General features: G+C 40.9%; 1 protein-coding gene across 1 annotated transcript in view; it reads left to right on the forward strand.

The window, feature by feature from the left end:
- LOC128661461 (cytoplasmic dynein 1 intermediate chain 1-like) overlaps positions 1–23210 on the forward strand; it is a 711349-nt gene that overhangs the window by 35833 nt on the left and 652306 nt on the right. The window lies entirely within an intron of this gene.

A 23210-nucleotide genomic window follows, 5' to 3' on the forward strand; every position in this document is an offset into this window, starting at 1 on the left:
AGATCCAGGAATTCAATAGAAGTTTCACTGTGTGCCACCTTGAACTTCACCTGGTTCTGCAGAGAATTTCGATCAGTAAACCAGGACTAAAGTTGTGCCAGCGACCCCCTCCAAATGATGAGGAGGTTGTCTATTTACCGTCTATAAAATAGTACCTCTGGTTTATCATAGATCTGCATCACTGAAGTTTTTATATTGCTCCATGAAAAAATTGGCTATTAAGGGGGAAACGTTGGATCCCATGGCCGTGCTGGTGATTTGCTGGTAAAACTGGCCCTCAAAACAAAAATATTTCAGTCTGAGACTTAGATCAAGTAGTTGTATCAGAAAATCTCGGGGGACCAACGTATGGATACCTATCCAAGGCTTCAGATACACACAATTTGCCTGATTCGTTGGGAATAATCGTGTATAGACAATTTACATCAGCGGTTGGCAAAATACACGGTTCATCAATATAGACTGATTTGTGATCCTCAATTAGATGCAATAAATTTCTCAAATAGGACCTCATGTTCCTTACCAATGGCTGAAGGAAATGGTCTACAAACACCACCAATCTTGAGGTGATGGAGTTCCTGGCCAAAACTATCGGTCTGCCGGGTGGCTTTCTAAGATCTTTGTGAATCTTTGGCAGCGTATATAGAATCGGACAAGAAGGATGTTCAATCATCAGGAATTTAGACATATCTTTATCAATCCATGCCTCTTTAATGCCATTCTGTACAGCTTGAACAAAGATTGCTTGAAAGTCCTTAGTAGGATCCCTATTTATAGACTGATAGGTGTGGGCATCACTCAACTGCTGTTTAATTTCATCACGGTAGTCTGTATAGTTGAGGACTACTACAGCACCACCCTAGTCTGCCGTCCTAATCACGAGTTCCTGATCCTTTCATAGTGACTGGATGGCCTCTCTCTCAAGCTCTGACAGTTTATTACGGAAATGATTAGATTGGTGATCACTCAGATCCTTAGTTATCAACCTCATAAAGGTTTTTATGCTAGGGTTATTGCTTTGAGGTTCAAAGGAACTCTTGGTCCTGAAAGGCTGGAATACTTCCAAATTCAAGGAGTCTCTAAAGAATTATGTTATAGTAACATTTGAAATTTCTGGCAGTCGATAAAGACTTTAAACTCATCACTTCTCCGAGAGGGGACAAAGCTTAAGCCTCTGTTCAGCACACTCAATTCAGAAGTAGACAGGACCCGGTCACTGATGTTAACCACCAGGTCCTCTATTTCCCCAGGATTTAATGTTACCTGGGTGGGAGAGGCGGCTTTCTCTCTCCAGCCTCCCCTTCGAACATGGTACCTCCCCCTCTTCTTCTCTGTCCGGCTCTGGTGGTGACCTCCTGAAAAACCTGATGCCCAATGGTTTGGCTGCTGGTGTGTCCACTTGCGCCTTGAGGTAGTTCCGTATCTGATCTGGAGCTACTGTCAACTGTGTGAAGCGACTGTTTAGTGTAATATATTTGTCTTTCTCCTTCTCCTTATGGTCCTCAAATACTGTGTGTAATTTCCTGTTCTTAAATTGTACCAATGTATCCTTATACTCTTTAATTTGTGTGGCTAATTTCTCAAGCTATTGCTCAGAGGTATCCTCCACCAGGATTGTATTTTTCTGATTCTCACATTCTTGGATCCCTACTTTGATTCTATCAAGGAGATTTCTCACTTCTTCAGTGACCAAGAGAATTAGATCAAGCAAGCATTTATTTAAGATCGCGCACCAGCGCATGCAGAACTCAGGGTTATTTCGTCCAATTGTAGGTAGATTTCTGATTCTGAAACCCCTAGGTATCAGCTTCCTCCTGTAGTACTCCGAAAGATAGACTTCATGGAGTCTGAGGTCTACCTCTTTCTTCTTCAGTTTCAGGAGGGCTAGATAGATAGCTTGTGCTGTATCACCCCCTGTAGTTTCATCCTCCGGGTTAAACAGGATCCTTGCTGCATCCACCTCCGTGAATGTGGAGTCTGTACATCCTCCACATCCGCATTCATGCTTTAATGAATCTCCCTGGTGTGGTACACGTGAAGTGCCAGTGCAAAGTGAACAATAGTCCAATTAGGAAGAGGTCAACCTAGTTGTGGGTGCAACAACAAATACAAATATGTGTAGCAGAGATGTGCACTCTCACTTCCAAATCATCTGCCAGGGTGCTAGTGGATATTATAGAAAATTGAAGAAACTTGCACTCTCTGGTTTTATTTCAAAATATCTTTACTGTGATACAAAGTGTAACGTTTCAGGGATAATGTATCCCCTTCCTCAGACACAGGCAATACAAAGTTAAGCACATTTATAATCAAAAATCAAACAAATACAAACCACACCCCCTAATTAGATTTTTTTTAAAACACGCCAAAACGGTTGCCATGGTGATCACAACGTCACAATATAAATAAAAATAGTATCTCCATAGAGTGTCATTACAAATAAGCTGTTTGAGAATACTTCAATATCCTAAGTGAAAGTGACTCTGTTTAAAGACAGGGGAGAAAGAGAAACATAGAGTACAGATGCAGTGGATGAGCATACAGACCCAACACAAACACAGCTGGACTGCAAACAGCAGGGACCTCACTCTACTACCGGGTATATGAACAAACACACTGGCGATAATCATAAACCTAAACCAACTAATAACCATATTGCTCAAGTGGATCTATATGTACTCACCCCCATAGAATCATGGCACTTCTCCAAATGACAATCTGTCTGCCCCAGGAGCGATAAAGCACTGCTCGCAAACCCGGAAGAAACACTCTAGTCCGGGTAGGCATCCACCAATCACGTCGAGGCGTCCAGTTTGTCATGGGGATGGTCGCGCACATCGTAACCTACTATCATACACGGACCTGGAATAAGTAACAAAGGCAATCAATGTATAAAAATGTTTGAAACACGCACTAACATGTTTCCATACAAAAGGACCCAGGGCACAAGCGAACTCATCACTATATGGGAGGTGGAACTGCGATAGTAACTAACCTCTACGGAAAAACAGTGTCCTATTGAATAACAATCATAGGTATGCCTAAGCCAATAAGAGATCCTAGCAACGCCCTTACACAATCAATGAGCGATACTATTTTTAGTACCCAGGAAAAATGAGTGCTGCAAATGAAGGGATTAACCTACCACAAAGATATATATGTATACATGAATTGTGGGCTCTCAACATTTATCAGCCCCGTTAGGTGCCCATTTTTAGGGGCTGAGCTCACATAAATGTTACCCTGAACTCTCATGGCGGACACAACCATAGGTCACAAAAAACAATGCCAATCAAACATGATATTTAGGCCATGGGGTTATAAAGTGTTGAGCCGGTAGATCCACTTTGCCTTTACTAGTAGGAGGAGCTTCTTCCTATCCCTACCACGTGTAGGTGGAGGGACATGGTCAATCAAGGTGAATCGATACAACTACTTGATCTAAGTCTCAGACTGAATTATCCAACATGGCCCCCTCACTAGCCAACCTATTCATGGAGCAATATGAAACTTCATTGATGCAGATCTATGATAAACCAGAGGTACTATTTTATAGATGGTATATAGATGACCTCCTCATCATTTAGAGGGGTCACCGGGACAACTTGAGTCCTGGTTTAGTAATCTAAATTCTCTGCAGAACCCGGTGAAGTTCAAGGTGGCACACAGCGAAACTTCTATTGAATTCCTGGATCTCAGAATTTTCAAGCAAGAGAATAGTCAATTGGGGGACTGCCCTATATAGAAAACCGACTGATAGGAATTCAATCCTACACACTACCAGCAGCCACCTGACAGTCCTTCTAAAAGTGATTCCAAAGGCTCAGATGTGCTGGGTCATTTGGAACAATAGCGAAGCCCTGGGTAGAAGTGAACAAGTAGTGGACATGGAACAAAGATTTATCCAAAGAGGTTATAACCCACGACTGTTTGGGAAAAGCAGGTCCTCGGCAGAGATTGGGAATACACTACCCAATACAGCTACAAAAGATGATGAGCCAAGAATGAACATTACCACCACTTACAGTCCATCTACCGGGACCTTGGAGAAAGCGCTCAGGCAACATTGGCACATTGTACAGAGCGACCCTACACTTCCGTTTAAACAATGGCAGGACCAAAGAGTGGGCTTTAAATGAGACAAAAGTTTGAAGGACTCACTTATGATCACTGACCCCAGCCACTGTTACAAACAGGATACTTGGCTTCATCAGAGAAAGAAAAATGGTTCCTACAGGTGTACCGGCTGCACTACTTGTAGTGCCATGATCCAAGGGTCCACCTTTGGACACCCGCATCAGCAGAAGAGATACCAAATAAGACAGTTGAACTGCAGTTGTGGTAGATTTTACGTAGGGAAGACCACAGACGATGCAAGGACACATCTTGCCAACCACAGGTCCACCATTAGGAGCGCCTTAAAGAAAGGGACTAGTGACCAACCAGTGGCACAACATTTTTTGGAAATAGGCCATGGGGTACACGATCTTCGATTCACCCTGATTGACCATGTCCCTCCACCTAAACGTGATGGGGATAGGAAGAAGCTCCTCCTACAGTCCAGGGTCACATTTATATGAGCTCAGCCCCTAAAAATGGGCACCTAACGGGGCTGATGAAGGTTGAGAGCCCACAATTCATGTATACATATATAACTTTGGGGTAGGTTAATCACTTCCTTTGTAGCACTCATTTTTCCTGGGTACTAAAATAGCCTTGTGAGTTTAGGATTTATACACTGTATACTTCTAAATTTTTTGGTTGTGTTAGAATTGTTCCTTCCTATTTTGTAATAAGTATCGCTCATTGATTGTGTAAGGGCTTAGTTGACAAGTGAGTTGGGGCTTGCTCTAGATTGGTACGCATTTGCAAAATGCTGATTTTTGTCCCATACCTCTGCTGTGGTGTAGCTATGGAGAAATATTTGGCAAAAATGTTTTCCTCTGCAGTGGGACCAATTGCTACACGTGTCATATGACTCTCTTATTAGGATCTGTATATTAGTCATGGCCATTAGGATTTATTGTATGCTGTAGTTTCTTATGCATATACAGCTCTATCAAGGCGTTGCTAGGATCTCTTATTGGCTTAGGCATACCTATGATTGTTATTCAATAGGACGCTGTTTTTCCGTAGAGGTTAGTTACTATTGTAGTTCCACCTCCCATATAGTGATGAGTTTGCTTGTGCCCTGGGTCTTTTAGTATGGTAACATGTTAGTGCGTGTTTCAAATATTTTTATACATCGATCGCCTCTGTTACTTATTCCAGGTGCATGTATGATAGTAGGTTACGATGTGCGCGACCATCCCCATGACAACCTGGACGCCTCAACGTGATTGATGGATGCCTACCACGTGAGGTGGTCACCGGACTAGAGTGTTTCTTCCGGGTTTGCGAGCGGTGCTTTATCGCTCCAGGGGCAGACAGATTGTCATTTGGAGGAGTGCCACGACTCTATGGGGGTGAGTACATATAGATCCACTTGAGCAATATGGTTATTAATTGGTTTAGGTTTATGATTATCGCCAGTGTGTTTGTTCATATACCCGGTAGTAGAGTGAGGTCCCTGCTGTTTGCGGTCCAGCTGTGTTTGTGTTGGGTCTGTATGCTCATCCACTGCATCTGTACTCTATGTTTCTCTTTCTCCCTGTCTTTAAATAGAGTCAATTTCACTTAGGATATTGAAGTATTCTCAGACAGTTTATTTGTAATGACACTCTATGGAGATACTATTTTTGTTTATATTGTGACGTTATATATAAAATCATCTATAAATATAGGTATAAATATATATTTGTGCAAAAAAACATCACATATGTAGAAATATTTATTCCGGAATAAATAGAACATAATCTGTTATGTAAAGAACATGCGGAGTTAGCAGCAAAATACTGCTCCACTTGTAATTTGGCCCTAAAGCTTTAAAAAACAAAAAACAGAAGAGGCTGTGTAAGGTGACCATCTTGTAAGCAGATTTCACTGTGAAGTTTTCTTTTTTTTTAAGCAACAAAAACAACCAGGCATTTTTTTGCTTAAATAAGATTTTTATTCTGAAATGGAATTAATGCATTAAAGTTAATCCATTTCCATAGCTCAGTCACACAGATGCTTTACAGTGAGCATTAGAGAAATGAAATCATATTCTAGTTTTTATTCTTATGTTAAAAAACAGTACTACTTGTATATGTCCTCACTCTCATACATTCCGGAAAACATACGTAAAGCGCAAACATCTGATGATTACTACTTAAAGTTAAAAACAATTTGCAAAAGATTTATAAACATGTTCTAATCAAGACCACAACACAACATCAAAGAACATATAACAATATATAGATAAAAATCAAAACATGGAAATTCATTAAAGTGTAATCATTATAAAATTTGAATTGGCCTGAACCGAATAAAATGCTGAAACCTTCAGCTAATTACACTAAATTTATAAAACACACTGTATCAAATTCTTACAAATAAGTAACTCCCTGTCACACCACCAGCCACTGTTGATACATTTAGATACTGTGGTAAATTGTTTATTTATACATCAGAAATTATTTACTAGATCGCAAAAGATCTGTATAAAAAATACATTAAAAAAAGCATTTAAAACTGTTTTGTTAAAAAAATATGAATTGTTTTGCAGTCCTTGTGCACACCTTTTGAAAAACCTCTTGAATGCTGTTCATCTTACTTTCAGCTAGATTACGAGTTTTGTGGTATGATTGAAAAAGCAGCGTTAAGGCTCTTTTTCACTACCACTGATATTACGAGTCTTGCAGGTTTAGGGGCACCGCACACTTTTTTGGCGGTAACGCAACGTAACTACCGCAGCTTTCAAAAATTCCTTTTTTGCAATGGGACTTCCTTTGCGCCGGTATTACGAGTCTCCCTGGGAGGCAAAAAAGTGAGCGGTACACCCTAAAACTTCAAGATCCATAACGTAAACTTAAAGTCAGTAGTTATGAGTGTTACACTACAAAGCTGTAACATAAAACTCATAACTAAAGTACTAAAAAGTACACTAACACCCAAAAAACTACCTATTAACCCCTAAACCGAGGCCCTTCCGCATCGCAAACACTAAAATAAAATGTTTAACCCCTAATCTGCTGCTCCGGACATCGCCGCCACTATAATAAACATATTAACCCCTAAACCGCCGTACTCCTGTATCGCAAACACTAGTTAAATATTATTAACCCCTAATCTACCGCCCCTAACATCGCCGTCACCTACCAACATTTATTAACCCGTAATCTGCCTCCCCCAACGTCGCCACCACTATACTAAATTTATTAACCCCTAAACCTAACCCTAAGTCTAACCCTAACCCTAACACCCACTAACTTTAATGTAATTAAAATAAATCTAAATAAAAACAACTATTAATAACTAAATAAATTTATAAACTAAATACTTACCTTTAAAATAAACAGAAAGCTAGCTACAATATGATTAATAGTTACATTGTATCTATCTTAGGTTTTATTTTTATTTCACAGGTAAGTTTGTATTTATTTTAACTAGGTAGAATAGTTACTAAATAGTTATTAACTATTTACTAACTACCTAGCTAAAATAAATACAAATTTACCAGTAAAATAAAACCTAACCTGTCTTACACTAATACCTAACCTTACACTACAATTAAATAAATTACATAAATTAATACAATTAACTAAATTACAAAAAAACAAACACTAAATTACGCAAAATAAAAAAAGAAATGATCAGATATTTAAACTAATTACACCTAATCTAATAGCCCTGTCAAAATAAAAAAATCCCCCCCCAAAATAAAAAACCCTATCCTAAACTAAACTACCAATAGCCCTTAAAAGGGCCTTTTGCTGGGCATTGCCCCAAAGAAATCAGCTCTTTTACCTGTAAAAAAAATACAAACAACCCCCCAACAGTAAAACCCACCACCCACACAACCAAACCCCCAGATAAAAAGCTAACTAAAAAACCTAAGTTCCCTATTGCCCTGAAAAGGGCATTTGGATGGGCATTGCCCTTAAAAGGGCATTTAGCTCTTTTTCCGCCCATACCCTAATCTAAAAATAAAACCCACCCAATAAACCCTTTAAAAAGCCTAAGACTAACCCCCGAAGATCCACTTACAGTTTTTGAAGACCCGACATCCATCCTCAACGAAGCCGGCAGAAGTCCTCAACGAAGCGGCAGAAGTCTTAATCCAAGCAGGCAGAAGTCTTCATCCAAGCCGGCAGAAGTCTTCATCCAACCGGGCAGAAGTCTTCATTCAACCGGGCAGAAGCCTTCATCCAGATGGTATCTTCTATCTTCATCCATCCGTCGCGGAGCGGGTCCATCTTTAAGACATTCACAGTGGAGCATCCTCTTCAATCGACGTCTTCTTGAACAATGAATTCTCCTTTAAATGATGTCATCCAAGATGGCGTCCTTTGAATTCCGATTGACTGATAGAATTCTATCAGCCAATCGGAATTAAAGGTGAAAAAATCCTATTGGCTGATACAGCCAATAGAATGCAAGCTCAATCCTATTGGCTGATTGCATCAGCCAATCAGAATTCAAGGGACGCCATCTTGGATGATGTCATTTAAAGGAGAATTCATTGTTCAAGAAGATGTCGATTGAAAACGATTCTCCGAGCCGGATGTCTTGAAGATGGACCAGCTCCGAGCCGGATGGATGAAGATAGAAGATGCCATCTGGTTGAAGACTTCTGCCCCGTTGGATGAAGACTTCTGCCCACTTGGATGAAGACTTCTGCCGCTTCGTTGAGGACTTCTGCCGGCTTCATTGAGGATGGATGTCAGGTCTTCAAAAACTGTAAGTGGATCTTCGGGGGTTAGTGTTAGGCTTTTTTAAGGGTTTATTGGGTGGGTTTTATTTTTAGATTAGGGTTTGGGCGGAAAAAGAGCTAAATGCCCTTTTAAGGGCAATGCCCATACAAATGCCCTTTTCAGGGGAATAGGAGCTTAGGTTTTTTAGTGAGGATTTTATTTGGGGGGTTGGTTGTGTGGGTGGTGGGTTTTACTGTTGGGGGGTTGTTTGTATTTTTTTTTTTTTTTTTAAATTTTATTGAAAAAATTCAAAGCATACAATTCCAAGCATAAATGAGAAAACAGTCGTAGATTGATAAATAAAGCAATACCTTGAATGTTACAATAATGGTGTGAAGACTCAATTATTACAATTATTTCAGACTCGAGATCAGCAATTTTTGTTGGAATAAGTTCAAAGGTACCAGGCTGTAAGGATTCCAGTCCTGCTTTTACTTTTTGCCTCAACTCACCTTCCTCACCTGTACTTAAGGCATCACCCCGCCCCAAACAAGTGCTTAGTTGTTGAGTATTGTTTGCTGAAACCAGTGCTCTCTTTCTTATAAGCTATATACTTATCAAAAGAAGTTTTACTTCTACTACTTTAACATTTGGATTTACAAATACCAGCTGCAGTTTGGTCACAAAGGGACTAATAACAACTAGTCTCATTCATCCTGAAGATTGCTATTCCAAGAAGTATTAAGTTATTCAACTCCTCATTTCTACAGGAATTGCTATCTAATTTCCAACAGGAGGATTCTACCAACTACTACTACGGTATTAGTATCAAATATAATTTACCTTGGATGCCTTAGGTAACTGCTAATTACAAATTTCATGTTGCCTTTTTGAACTTTTGTAAACTGACTTTGTCTCTCAGAAATTACTTTGATTGCAACGAATGTTTTATTTAATTCTATGAACTTCCTTTGAATACATTCTCATACCGGACAGTAACGGACTTTATGTGACGTCACACAGCTTCATACATCTCAGCGTGCCATACAGCTCCTTACAACTCAGCTTGTCTCACAGCTCCATTTACAATCACTAGTCTGTGTTCAGATTTCCACGCTGCAAGCCTTACTCTGTGTGCTGTGTCTCGCAGCAGGTCACGCCCCTGTCAGCAGCTGCAGTCTGTGTGTCTCACATCTCTCATGCCTCAGTGATTATTACAATGAACACTATCTCTCACATTTGGGTTCGAGCACAATTATTGTCAAAAGTTGTTATTAATAATAATACTTATTTTCAGCCTCTAAATATTTATATGGTATAACGATATAATATAACCATATAAAGACTTACTGCCATTACTTATAAAAATCACTCTGAATAAAACAGTCTATGCTGATATAATAGCCTGTACTTCAGTTGTGAAACAAATATAATTTATTTAGACTCTGCAGTTGTGATTCAAATAACCAAGGAACCTGATATAACAACTAAGCCATAAAATATGGATCCAGCAGAGCTTCCTCAAATTGTTTATAATTTAACACAAAGAGTTGACCAACTTAGTCAAGCCTTTAGAGAGTTACAATTAGAAAATGAAACTTTAAGAAAAGTAATAAAAGACACTGTCTCTATTAAACAGAGCCTTCCTGACAATCTGTCAGAACCATTTATTGCACCTCCAGATTTTTTCAATGGAGATAGGAATTTATACCGTCAATTCAAAAATGCTTGTCTGCTTAATTTCACCCTTAAACCTAAAACATACCCAAATGATAGGGTTAAAGTCCTTACAATGATAAGCTATTTAAGAGGTGAACCTCGCATTTGGGCAGACACTCTCTTTGAGACAAATAATGCTGTTCTTTCATCTTTTTCATCTTTTCTGGATATCATGGATGAATTATACTATGATTCTAACCTACAGTATACTTCTGAGAAAAAGATGAGGAACTTAAAACAAGGTAACAAACCTGTTGAATGTTACATAACAGAATTCAAGCAATATTCTATTGACTCTCAGTGGAACGCCATTGCTTTAAAAAACCAGTTCAGACTTGGACTCTCTGACGCAGTAAAAGATGAATTAGCCCGAACTGAGTTACCTGAAACATTGGAAGGCCTTATGAAGCTCAGCAGGCAAATTGATAGGAGATTACGTGAAAGAAGATTTGAACATCAATACCCTGAAATTGTTCATAAGAAGGATAAGGTTTTTAACCATCCCACTTCTAACAGTCCTCATACTGGTTCAACTGGTGCTGAAGCAATGGATATAAGTTTTTTCAGAGGACCTCTAACTCCTGAAGAACGTATCAGAAGGAAGACTAGAGGCCTCTGCATGTATTGCGCATCCTCATCTCATACTTTAAAGGATTGCCCATCTTTGCCACAGAACAAGAAGAGTAAGTACCATACCAATCTTTCTCTCCAGTCAAAGCATAACAACCCTCTTCATTGTTCTTTACTTCTTTCTCTACAGTGGGCAAATAAACAACTGACCATTCCAGCCATCTTGGATACAGGAGCACAAGGAAACTACATTGACAGTTCTCTGGTTTTTAAAAATAAAATACCATTGATAAAAAAGTTGTCTCCTATTTTCCTTCGTGTGGTTGATGGCTCTGAGATATCATCAGGGCCAATTACACATCACACCATCCCGCTCTCTGTCACTACATTAAAAACACATCATGAACATCTCACTTTTGATGTAATCACTTCTCCATTATTCCCAATAGTACTTGGGCTAGCTTGGTTACAGCTACACAAACCTGATATTAATTGGAAATCCTTAAAAGTTCAATTAAATTCTGATTTCTGTCAACAGACTTGCCATAGAACCTTTTTTCACAGTTTATCCTCCACATCAGAAACTCTGATACCAGAAATGTACAAGCAGTTCTCTGAAGTCTTCAGTAAGAAGGAAGCAGATACCCTTCCCCCACACAGAATCTACGACTGCCCTATTGAACTGAAACCTGGAACCACGCCACCTATTGGACATTTATACCCACTTTGTCAACCGGAACTGGATCATCTAAAAACTTACCTAGATGAAAATCTAAAGAAAGGGTTTATCCGTCCTTCGGTTTCTCCTGCTGGTGCAGGAATGTTCTTTGTGCGGAACAAAGACCAATCTCTTCGGCCTATCATTGACTTCAGACAATTGAACAAAATAACCATAAAAAACCGATACCCTCTCCCCCTCATTCCTGAACTCATAGAAAGACTCAGGCATGCTCAGATTTTTACTAAATTAGATTTGAGAGGGGCGTACAATTTAGTGCGTATCCGTGAGGGGGATGAGTGGCTTACCGCTTTTAGAACTAGGTATGGGTTGTTTGAATATCTAGTTATGCCTTTCGGCTTAACTAACGCACCCGCAACTTTCCAGTTCTTTATTAATGACATTTTCCATGATCTCCTTGACACATGTGTTGTTGTCTACCTAGATGACATTTTAATCTATTCCACAAATCTAGAAGAACATATCAAACATGTTAGTTGGGTTTTAGCAAGACTCCAAGTCCATCGGCTATACGCCAAATTGGAAAAATGTATTTTCCACACCAACAAAATAGAGTTCCTGGGTTACTCCATCAGCCCAAATGGGATTCAAATGCAAGATAACAAAGTGGAAGCAGTAAAATCATGGCCCACACCTTCAACACGGAAAGAACTACAAAAGTTTCTTGGTTTCAGTAACTATTACAGAAAGTTCATTCGCAATTTTTCTAAAATTGCAAAACCTCTGACTAAATTAACTAGTGCTAATTGCTCTTTCCAGTGGACTAAAGAACAGGATGATGCGTTCAACTTCCTAAAGAATTCCTTTTCATCTGCCCCCATTCTGAAATATCCTGATCCAAACCTTCAATATACCCTAGAGGTGGATTCTTCAGATTATGCTCTTGGCGCTGTCCTCTCCCAAAGACAGTCTCCTACAGAACCACTACACCCAGTTGGGTTCTATTCAAAAATTATGACTCCAGCAGAGATCAATTATTCCATTGGGGACAAGGAACTTCTAGCCATTAAAAGAGCCTTCGAATTCTGGAGACATCTCCTTGAAGGTACCTCCCTACCTATAGTGATTTATACGGATCACCGGAATTTGGAATATCTACAAAATAATAAAACTTTATCTGGACGTCAAGTGAGATGGAGTCTCTACTTTAGTCGTTTCAATTTCCAAATCATGTACAGGCCGGGTTCAAAAAATGGGAAGGCAGATGCACTCTCTCGACGAGATCCAAGACCTATACAGGAAGACTCTCCTACTAGCATTCTTCCCCCTACTCGATTCCTTGTTATCCTATCTCAACAGGATAAGGAATACCAATCTGATCTTTCTTCAGAAGACCAAACCCTACTAGATAGCCTAACCCTCCAGGATGGTTTTTACTTCCATGGTTCTAAACTTTATATTCCAGAACGTTTCAGACAGAAAATAATCAAAGATCATCATGACCCTCCACTAATTGGTCATCCAGGAATCAAACGTACACATGAGCTCATTTCCAGAAGTTACTGGTGGCCATCGATGAAAACCAGTATAAAGGAATATATACAACATTGTACAACCTGTACAGTATCAAAACCAGAAAGGAGACCTCCCTATGGCTATTTAATTCCTTTGGAAGTACCGGAATCTCCTTGGTCTCATTTGGGAATGGATTTTATAGTTGATCTACCACCTAGTTCTGGACAAACCACCATTTTAGTTGTTACCGATCATTTTACTAAAATGGCACATTTTATTCCTTTTCATAAGTTACCCACTTCCATTGAAACAGCATATTTATTTCTAAACCATATTGTACGATACCACGGGTTACCATCCATTTTAACTACTGATAGAGGAACCCAATTCACCTCACGCTTCTGGAAAGCACTCACTAAAGCACTCCAAATCGATCAAAGGTTAAGCACAGCCTTCCACCCTCAGACTAATGGCCAAACTGAGAGACTCAATCAGTGGCTTGAGCAATATCTACGATGTTATTGCTCATATCATCAAAATAAATGGACTTCCTTTCTCTCCATGGCTGAATTTGCCTATAACAATACCATTAACAGCACTACAAATTACTCTCCCTTTTTCGCCAACTATGGTTTTAATCCAAGATTCACTATCCAAACGACTTCTACACATGACTCACCATCTGTTGATGTGCTAACACAAAACATAGCTGAAAATTTCCTACATTTACGAGATAACATCAAACAAGCTCAGGCGTCTCAGAAGAAATTTTATGATTTACGTCGTAGAGCTTCTCCGAAATATACTATAGGGGACTATGTTTGGTTATCTTCCAAAAACATTAAAATGCACTTACCAAGTAAAAAATTGGCTGGGTTGTTCCTTGGCCCATTCAAAATTCTACACATCATCAATGAAAATGCCGTCAGGCTTGATCTACCTGATTCTTTACCCATCCACCCAACTTTCCATGTATCATTATTGAAACCCTACTTGGGAGATAAACCTGATGTACCTCTTCTACCCCCTTCTCCTATTCAATTGGGCACTGATGTCTATGAAGTTTATGATCTTTTGGACTCAAGATTTTATAATGGGGAATTACAGTATCTGGTCCGATGGAAAGGGTTCGCCCCAGAGGATGATACTTGGGAACCTCATGCACACATTAATGCTCCAAAGCTTATTGCTCGTTTTCATAGAAGATATCCAAACAGACCTAAATTCCAACCCGTGGTCGGCTTGCTTGAGGGGGGGGATCTGTAAGGATTCCAGTCCTGCTTTTACTTTTTGCCTCAACTCACCTTCCTCACCTGTACTTAAGGCATCACCCCGCCCCAAACAAGTGCTTAGTTGTTGAGTATTGTTTGCTGAAACCAGTGCTCTCTTTCTTATAAGCTATATACTTATCAAAAGAAGTTTTACTTCTACTACTTTAACATTTGGATTTACAAATACCAGCTGCAGTTTGGTCACAAAGGGACTAATAACAACTAGTCTCATTCATCCTGAAGATTGCTATTCCAAGAAGTATTAAGTTATTCAACTCCTCATTTCTACAGGAATTGCTATCTAATTTCCAACAGGAGGATTCTACCAACTACTACTACGGTATTAGTATCAAATATAATTTACCTTGGATGCCTTAGGTAACTGCTAATTACAAATTTCATGTTGCCTTTTTGAACTTTTGTAAACTGACTTTGTCTCTCAGAAATTACTTTGATTGCAACGAATGTTTTATTTAATTCTATGAACTTCCTTTGAATACATTCTCATACCGGACAGTAACGGACTTTATGTGACGTCACACAGCTTCATACATCTCAGCGTGCCATACAGCTCCTTACAACTCAGCTTGTCTCACAGCTCCATTTACAATCACTAGTCTGTGTTCAGATTTCCACGCTGCAAGCCTTACTCTGTGTGCTGTGTCTCGCAGCAGGTCACGCCCCTGTCAGCAGCTGCAGTCTGTGTGTCTCACATCTCTCATGCCTCAGTGATTATTACAATGAACACTATCTCTCACATTTGGGTTCGAGCACAATTATTGTCAAAAGTTGTTATTAATAATAATACTTATTTTCAGCCTCTAAATATTTATATGGTATAACGATATAATATAACCATATAAAGACTTACTGCCATTACTTATAAAAATCACTCTGAATAAAACAGTCTATGCTGATATAATAGCCTGTACTTCAGTTGTGAAACAAATATAATTTATTTAGACTCTGCAGTTGTGATTCAAATAACCAAGGAACCTGATACAGGCATATGCCGTAAAACCAAATAAGCTATCTTGACAAATAAATTGACACTAACACAGACACAGACACCCTCCTTACCAACTCCCTCACTCTGAGTTAATGATATTAATAAAAGTATCAGGTGTGAGAGATAATGAGTAAAGGGACATTGTTCGTGAAGCCACCTGTCAAGATTATGTGGGGGTTGGATTTATCATGGTTGACTGTTCAGATATTCCTCCCATATAAAAAGTAAGTTATGAAATTCCTCTGTACGTTTAGTGTGTGTGTGTAGTGATATTTCTCTAGGTGGAGAAAGTGAGTTACTTTAGTTCTCCAAACTGTAGGGGAAGGCAGGGTCGTTTGTTTCCACTTTAGTGGGATTAATCTTTTTGATGAATTAATCATAACAGTAAGGAGCGTTTGTCTCAGTTTGCATGTGATTTTCGGGAATTTGTTGAAGAGAAAAACCCATGGAGTAAGTGGGAGAGGCATGCCCAGCGCCTTTTCAATCTCTGGTTTGAGGGAGTGCCAGTATGATTGGACTGTTGGGCAAGTCCACCAGATGTGTGCGAAAGTTGCTACTTCCTTACATCCTCTCCAGCATGAGGCGGTTGTGTTAGGGAATAATTGGTGAAGTCGAGCGGGAGTGTAGTACCACCTGCTTAACAGTTTGATGTTCATTTCCGTCATCGTAATTGATGAGGAAGCTTTCGTCATTTGCTGAAAGATGACATTCCATTCAGATGGGTCCAAATGGAGATCGAGATCCGATTCCCATTTAGTCACGAATGTGGGGAGGGAAGAGTGAGAAATGCGTGACAGTAGACCATATGTGAAAGATAAGATTCCCTTTTGGGGATGAGGATAGAGACATAACCTCTCAAAATTCGAGAGTTGTCTCTTAAATTGTGGTTTGGATGGGTGTGTTGATAGATAATGTTTCAATTGTGTGTAAGTAAACCAGTTTTGGAAGTTCATATCCAAAGTATCACAAACTGTCTGCTGGGACTGTGTCTCATTATCTTTGTATAGGAGATGATGCGGAATTGCACTCCGTATAGAAGGAGTAGAAGGAGTCAAGTGGATGTGTTGTATTAGGGATGAAAATGGTGAGTGCTTGCTTACCGGTGTGAGAGGGGAGTCTATTGTGGAGATTGATGGATATTTCTTGATTAATTTATCCCATTGTTTAAAGGTTTCGTTTACTATTTTAGGTGTTGTATCCAGTAGTTTACATTGGGAAGTTGGGATTGAGCAGTTCCCGCATATGTAATAAATATCAGAGAGTGATTGTTCTAGTTGGATCCACTCTTTATTGGGCGCTTGTTTGCACCAATCCACTACTCTGTTTGTATTTTTTTTACAGGTAAAAGAGCTGATTTCTTTGGGGCAATGCCCCGCAAAAGGCCCTTTAAACCCCTTAATGACAACTGACGTACCAGGTACGTCATGCAAAAACAACCAGTTAATGACAATAGACGTACCTGGTATGTCAGTTGTCTAACAGAGTGCTGGAAGCGATCGCAATCGCTTTCAGCAGCTCTCAGGGTATTGCAGTGATGCCTCCATATGGAGGCATCCTGCAATACCTTTTTAGAAGACTCCGATGCAGAGAGAGCCACTCTGTGGCCCTCTCTGCACCGGTAGCGATGGTGCCGTTCGTTGGTGGGTGGGAGCGTAACAGGGAGGCGGGTTTGCGGCCCATCGCTACCCGGCATCCGGTTCCTGTAAGTGCAATGTGCACGCCGGGTGCCGGGAGCGTGCGGGGGCGCGGGTGCGCGCGCGTGTATGCGCGTGCGCACGCACATTAGCTGGCCACTGACACCAATGAGGAGGGAAGAGGGGGAAAAAAGATTTAAAAAAAATAAATATATAAGGATCTGGGAGGGGGATGGGGGTATTGTGGGGGGCTGCTACACTACAGAAAACATTAAGATTTGCAAAAAGAGAAAAAAATACTTTTGTTTTTGGGGCAAATTGGGTACTGGCAGACAGCTGCCAGTACCCAAGATGGCGGCAATTAGGTAGGGGAGAGGGTTAGAGAGCTGGGGGGGGGGGGATCATGGAGGTTGGGGCTAAGGCAGGGGTCCATCACAGCTTAAAAAAAAAAAAACTCCTTTTATGTAGTACTGGCAGACTTTCTGCCAGTACTTAAGATGGCGGGGACAATTGTGGGGTGGGGGAGGGAAGAGAGCTGTTTGGGAGGGATCAGGGGGTGGGATGTGTCAGGTGGGAGGCTGATCTCTACCCTAAAGCTAAAATTAACCCTGCAAGCTCCCTACAACCTACTTAATTAACCCCTTCACTGCTGGGCCTAATTTACGTATGATGCGCAGCAGCATTTAGCGGCCTTCTAATTACCAAAAAGCAATGCCGAAGCCATATAAGTCTGCTATTTCTGAACAAAGGGGATCCCAAAGAAGCTTTTACAACAATTTGTGCCATAATAGCACAAGCTGTTTGTAAATACTTTCAGTGAGAAACCTAAAATTGTGAAAAATAATTTCTCCAACATTGGTGTGTCCGGTCCACGGCGTCATCCATTACTTGTGGGATATTCTCCTCCCCTACAGGGAAAGGCAAGGAGAGCGCACGGCAAGAGCTGTCCATATAGCTCCCCCTCTGGCTCCGCCCCCCAGTCATTCTCCTTGCCGCTCTAAACAAGTAGCATCTCCACGGGGATGGTGAGGAGTTTGTGGTGTTAGTTGTAGTTTTTTATTTCTTCTATCAAGAGTTTGTTATTTTAAAATAGTGCTGGTATGTACTATTTACTCTGAAACAGAAAGAGATGAAGAGTTCTGTTTAAAAGAGGAGTATGATTTTAGCAGCAGTAACTAAAATCGATTGCTGTTCCCACACAGGACTGTTGAGATGAGAGAACTTCAGTTGGGGGGAACAGTTTGCAGACTTTTCTGCTCAAGGTATGACTAGCCATTTTCTAACAAGACTGTGTAATGCTGGAAGGCTGTCATTTTTCCCTCATGGGGATCGGTAAGCCATTTTCTTAGACTTAGAAAGAATAAAGGGCTTATTATGGGCTATTAACTGGTGGACACTCTTAAGGGCTAAATCGATTGTTTATTTAAGTTTTTATTTAAAGTTTGAAGTGGATTTCACACTTTTATTATTTGGGGAACGTTTTTTTATCGCCAGGCACTAGTTAAGACACCTTCCCAGTCAGGAAGGGCCTTTCACTGTATTAGGCAGAGCCTCATTTTCGCGCCATTATTGCGCAGTTTCTTTTAAGTACAGTGCATGCAGATGCATGTGAGAGGGTCTGGTGTCCACTGAAAACGTTCCTAGAAGGTTTGAAATACCCCCCTGGGATAGTTGAAGTCACAACAAAGGCTGTGGCTGGGACTGTAGTGGGGTTAAATTGCAAACGGCTCCGGTTTCCACATTTTAAGGGTTAACAGCTTGAAAATTGGGGTGCAATACTTTGAATGCATTAAGACACTGTGGTGAAAATTTGGTAAAGATTGGATAATTCCTTCATAGTTTTTCACATATTCAGTAATAAAGTGTGCCCTGTTTAACATTTAAAGAGACAGTAACGGTTTTGTTTTAAAACGGTTTTTGTACTTTATTAACCAGTTTAAGCCTGTTTAACATGTCTGTACCTTCAGATAGATCATGTTCTGTATGTATGGAAGCCAATGTGGTTCCCCCTTCAAATATATGTGATAATTGTGCCATAGCGTCCAAACACAGTAAGGACAGTATTGTCACAAATAGTAAGGTTTCCCAGGATGATTCCTCAGATGAAGGAAGTAGAGATAGTTCTACATCTTCTCCTTCTGTGTCTATACCAGTTATGCCCGCGCAGGCGACCCCTAGTACTTCTAGCGCGCCAATGCTTGTTACTATGCAACAATTGACGGCAGTAATGGATAACTCCATAGCTAATATTTTATCCAAAATGCCAGCATTTCAGAGAAAGCGCGATTGCTCTGTTTTAAACACTGTAGAGCAGGAGGGCGCTGATGATAATTTTTCTGTCATACCCTCACACCAGTCTGAAGTGGCAGTGAGGGAGGGTTTGTCAGAAGGAGAAATTTCTGATACAGGAAGAATTTCTCAGCAGGCAGAACCTGATGTTGTGACATTTAAATTTAAATCAGAGCATCTCCGCGCATTACTTAAGGAGGTGCTATCTACTTTGGATGATTGTGACAATCTGGTCATCCCAGAAAACTTGTGCAAGATGGACAAGTTCCTAGAGGTCCCGGTGCACCCTAATGCCTTTCCGATACCTAAACGGGTGGCGGACATAGTGAATAAGGAGTGGGAGAAGCCAGGCTTACCTTTTGTCCCTCCTCCTATATTTAAGAAATTGTTCCCTATGGTCGACCCCAGGAAGGACATATGGCAAACAGTCCCTAAGGTCGAGGGGGCGGTTTCTACACTAGCCAAACGCACGACCATTCCCATTGAGGACAATTGTGCTTTCAAAGATCCTATGGATAAAAAATTGGAGGGTTTGCTTAAAAAGATTTTTGTACAGCAAGGTTACCTCCTTCAACCTATTTCGTGCATTATTCCTGTCACTACAGCGGCGTGGTTCTGGTTCGAGGAACTGGAAAAGTCGCTCAGTAGGGAGACTCCGTATGAGGAAGTCATGGACAGAATTCACGCACTTAAGTTAGCTAATTCCTTTATTTTAGACGCCGCTTTGCAGTTAGCGAGATTAGCGGCGAAAAATTCAGGGTTTGCAATTGTGGCGCGCAGAGCGCTCTGGCTAAAGTCTTGGTCGGATGTATCTTCCAAGACAAAATTGCTTAATATCCCTTTCAAAGGTAAGACCCTTTTTGGGCCAGAATTGAAAGAAATTATTTCAGACATCACTGGGGGAAAGGGCCATGCCCTCCCACAGGATAGGCCTTTCAAGGCTAAGAATAAGTCCAATTTTCGTTCCTTTCACAATTTCAGGAACAGACCGGCTTCTAACTCGGCAGCCTCTAGACAAGATGGTAACGCTTCCCAGACTAAACCAGCTTGGAAACCAATGCAATGCTGGAATAAGGGTAAACAGGCCAAGAAGCCTGCTGTTGCTACCAAGACAGCATGAAGGGGTAGCCCCGATCCGGGACCGGATCTAGTAGGGTGCAGACTCTCTCTCTTTGCTCAGGCTTGGGCAAGAGATGTTCAGGATCCCTGGACACTAGAAATAGTCTCTCAGGGTTATCTTCTAGAATTCAAGGAACTACCCCCAAGAGGAAGGTTCCACATTTCTCACTTATCTTCAAACCAAATAAGTAGACAGGCATTCTTACATTGTGTAGAAGACATGTTAAAGATGGGAGTGATACACCCAGTTCCAACTGTGGAACAAGGTCAGGGGTTTTTACTCAAATCTGTTTGTAGTTCCCAAAAAAGAGGGAACTTTCAGACCAATTCTGGATTTAAAAATTCTAAACAAATTTCTCAGAGTTCCATCGTTCAAAATGGAAACCATTCGAACAATTTTACCTACAATCCAGGAGGGTCAATATATGACTACCGTGGATTTAAAGGATGCATATCTACATATTCCTATCCACAAAGATCATCATCAGTTCCTAAGGTTCGCCTTTCTGGACAAACATTATCAGTTTGTGGCTCTCCCATTCGGACTAGCCACTGCTCCCAGAATTTTCACAAAGGTGCTCGGGTCCCTTCTAGCGGTTCTAAGACCAAGGGGCATTGCAGTGGCACCTTATCTGGACGACATTCTAATTCAAGCGTTGTCTCTTTCCAAGGCAAAGGCTCATACAGACATTGTTCTAGCCTTTCTCAGATCTCACGGGTGGAAGGTGAACGTAGAAAAGAGTTCCCTGTCTCCGTCGACAAGAGTTCCCTTTTTGGGAACAATAATAGATTCTTTTGAAATGCAGATCTTCCTGACAGAAGTCAGAAAGTCAAAGCTTCTAAACGCTTGTCAAGTTCTTCTCTCTATTCTGCAGCCTTCCATAGCTCAGTGCATGGAAGTAGTAGGGTTGATGGTTGCAGCAATGGACATAGTTCCTTTTGCTCGAATTCATCTAAGACCATTACAACTGTGCATGCTCCAGTAGACAGGATCACCTGTCTCAGGGAATGAGTTTCTGCAGACCAAAGTGGGTCATTGTCACGACCGACGCCAGTCTATCAGGCTGGGGCGCGGTCTGGGATTCCCTGAAAACTCAGGGTTTATGGTCTCGGGAAGAGTCTCTTCTCCCGATCAACATCCTGGAACTGAGAGCGATATTCAATGCTCTCCGGGCTTGGCCTCATCTAGCGAAGGCCGGATACATAAGATTCCAGTCAGATAACATGACGACTGTAGCTTACATCAACCATCAGGGAGGAATAAGGAGTTCCTTGGCGATGAGAGAGGTATCCAAGATCATCAAATGGGCGGAGGATCACTCCTGCCATCTATCTGCAATCCACATCCCAGGAGTAGACAACTGGGAGGCGGATTATCTGAGTCGTCAGATTTTCTATCCGGGGGAGTGGGAACTCCACCCGGAGGTGTTTGCCCAGTTGACTCAATTATGGGGCATTCCAGACATGGATCTGATGGCGTCTCGTCAGAACTTCAAGGTTCCTTGCTACGGGTACAGATCCAGGGATCCCAAGGCCACTCTAGTGGATGCATTAGTGGCGCCTTGGTCGTTCAACCTAGCTTATGTGTTTCCACCGTTCCCTCTCCTTCCCAGGCTTGTAGCCAGGATCAAACAGGAGAAGGCCTCTGTGATTCTGATAGCTCCTGCGTGGCCGCGCAGGACTTGGTATGCAGACCTGGTGAATATGTCATCGGCTCCACCATGGAAGCTACCTTTGAGACAGGATCTTCTAGTACAAGGTCCATTCGAACATCCAAATCTAATTTCTCTGCAGCTGACTGCTTGGAAATTGAACGTTTGATTTTATCCAAGCGTGGGTTTTCAGATTCAGTGAGAGATACTCTGGTCCAAGCCAGAAAACCTGTGTCTAGAAAGATTTACCATAAAATATGGAAAACATATATCTGTTGGTGTGAATACAAGGGATTCTCCTGTAGTAAGATTAAAATTCCTAAGATCCTCTCCTTTCTCGAAGAAGGTTTGGATAAGGGATTGTCAGCGAGTTCTCTAAAAGGACAGATTTCTGCTTTATCTGTCTTGTTATACAAACGACTGGCAGCTGTGCCAGAGGTACAAGCTTTTGTACAGGCTTTGGTCAGAATCAAACCTGTTTACAGACCCTTGACTCCTCCTTGGAGTCTAAATTTAGTTCTTTCAGTTCTTCAGGGGGTTCCGTTTGAACCCTTACATTCCATAGATATCAAGTTGCTATCTTGGAAAGTTCTGTTTTTGGTTGCTATTTCTTCTGCTAGAAGAGTTTCTGAATTATCTGCTTTGCAGTGTGATCCACCCTATCTGGTGTTCCATTCAGATAAGGTTATTTTGCGTACCAAGCCTGGTTTTCTTCCAAAAGTTGTTTCCAACAAGAATATTAACCAGGAAATAGTTGTTCCTTCTCTGTGCCCGAATCCAGTTTCAAAGAAGGAACGTTTGTTACACAATTTAGATGTAGTCCGTGCTTTCAAGTTCTATTTAGAAGCAACAAAGAATTTTAGACAAACCTCATCCTTGTTTGTCGTTTACTCTGGTAAGAGGAGAGGACAAAAAGCTATTGCTACCTCTCTTTCTTTCTGGCTGAAAAGCATTATCCGACTGGCTTATGAGACTGCCG

The sequence above is a fragment of the Bombina bombina genome, chromosome 5 (genome assembly GCF_027579735.1).
Source record: "Bombina bombina isolate aBomBom1 chromosome 5, aBomBom1.pri, whole genome shotgun sequence".
Lineage (NCBI taxonomy): Eukaryota > Metazoa > Chordata > Amphibia > Anura > Bombinatoridae > Bombina > Bombina bombina.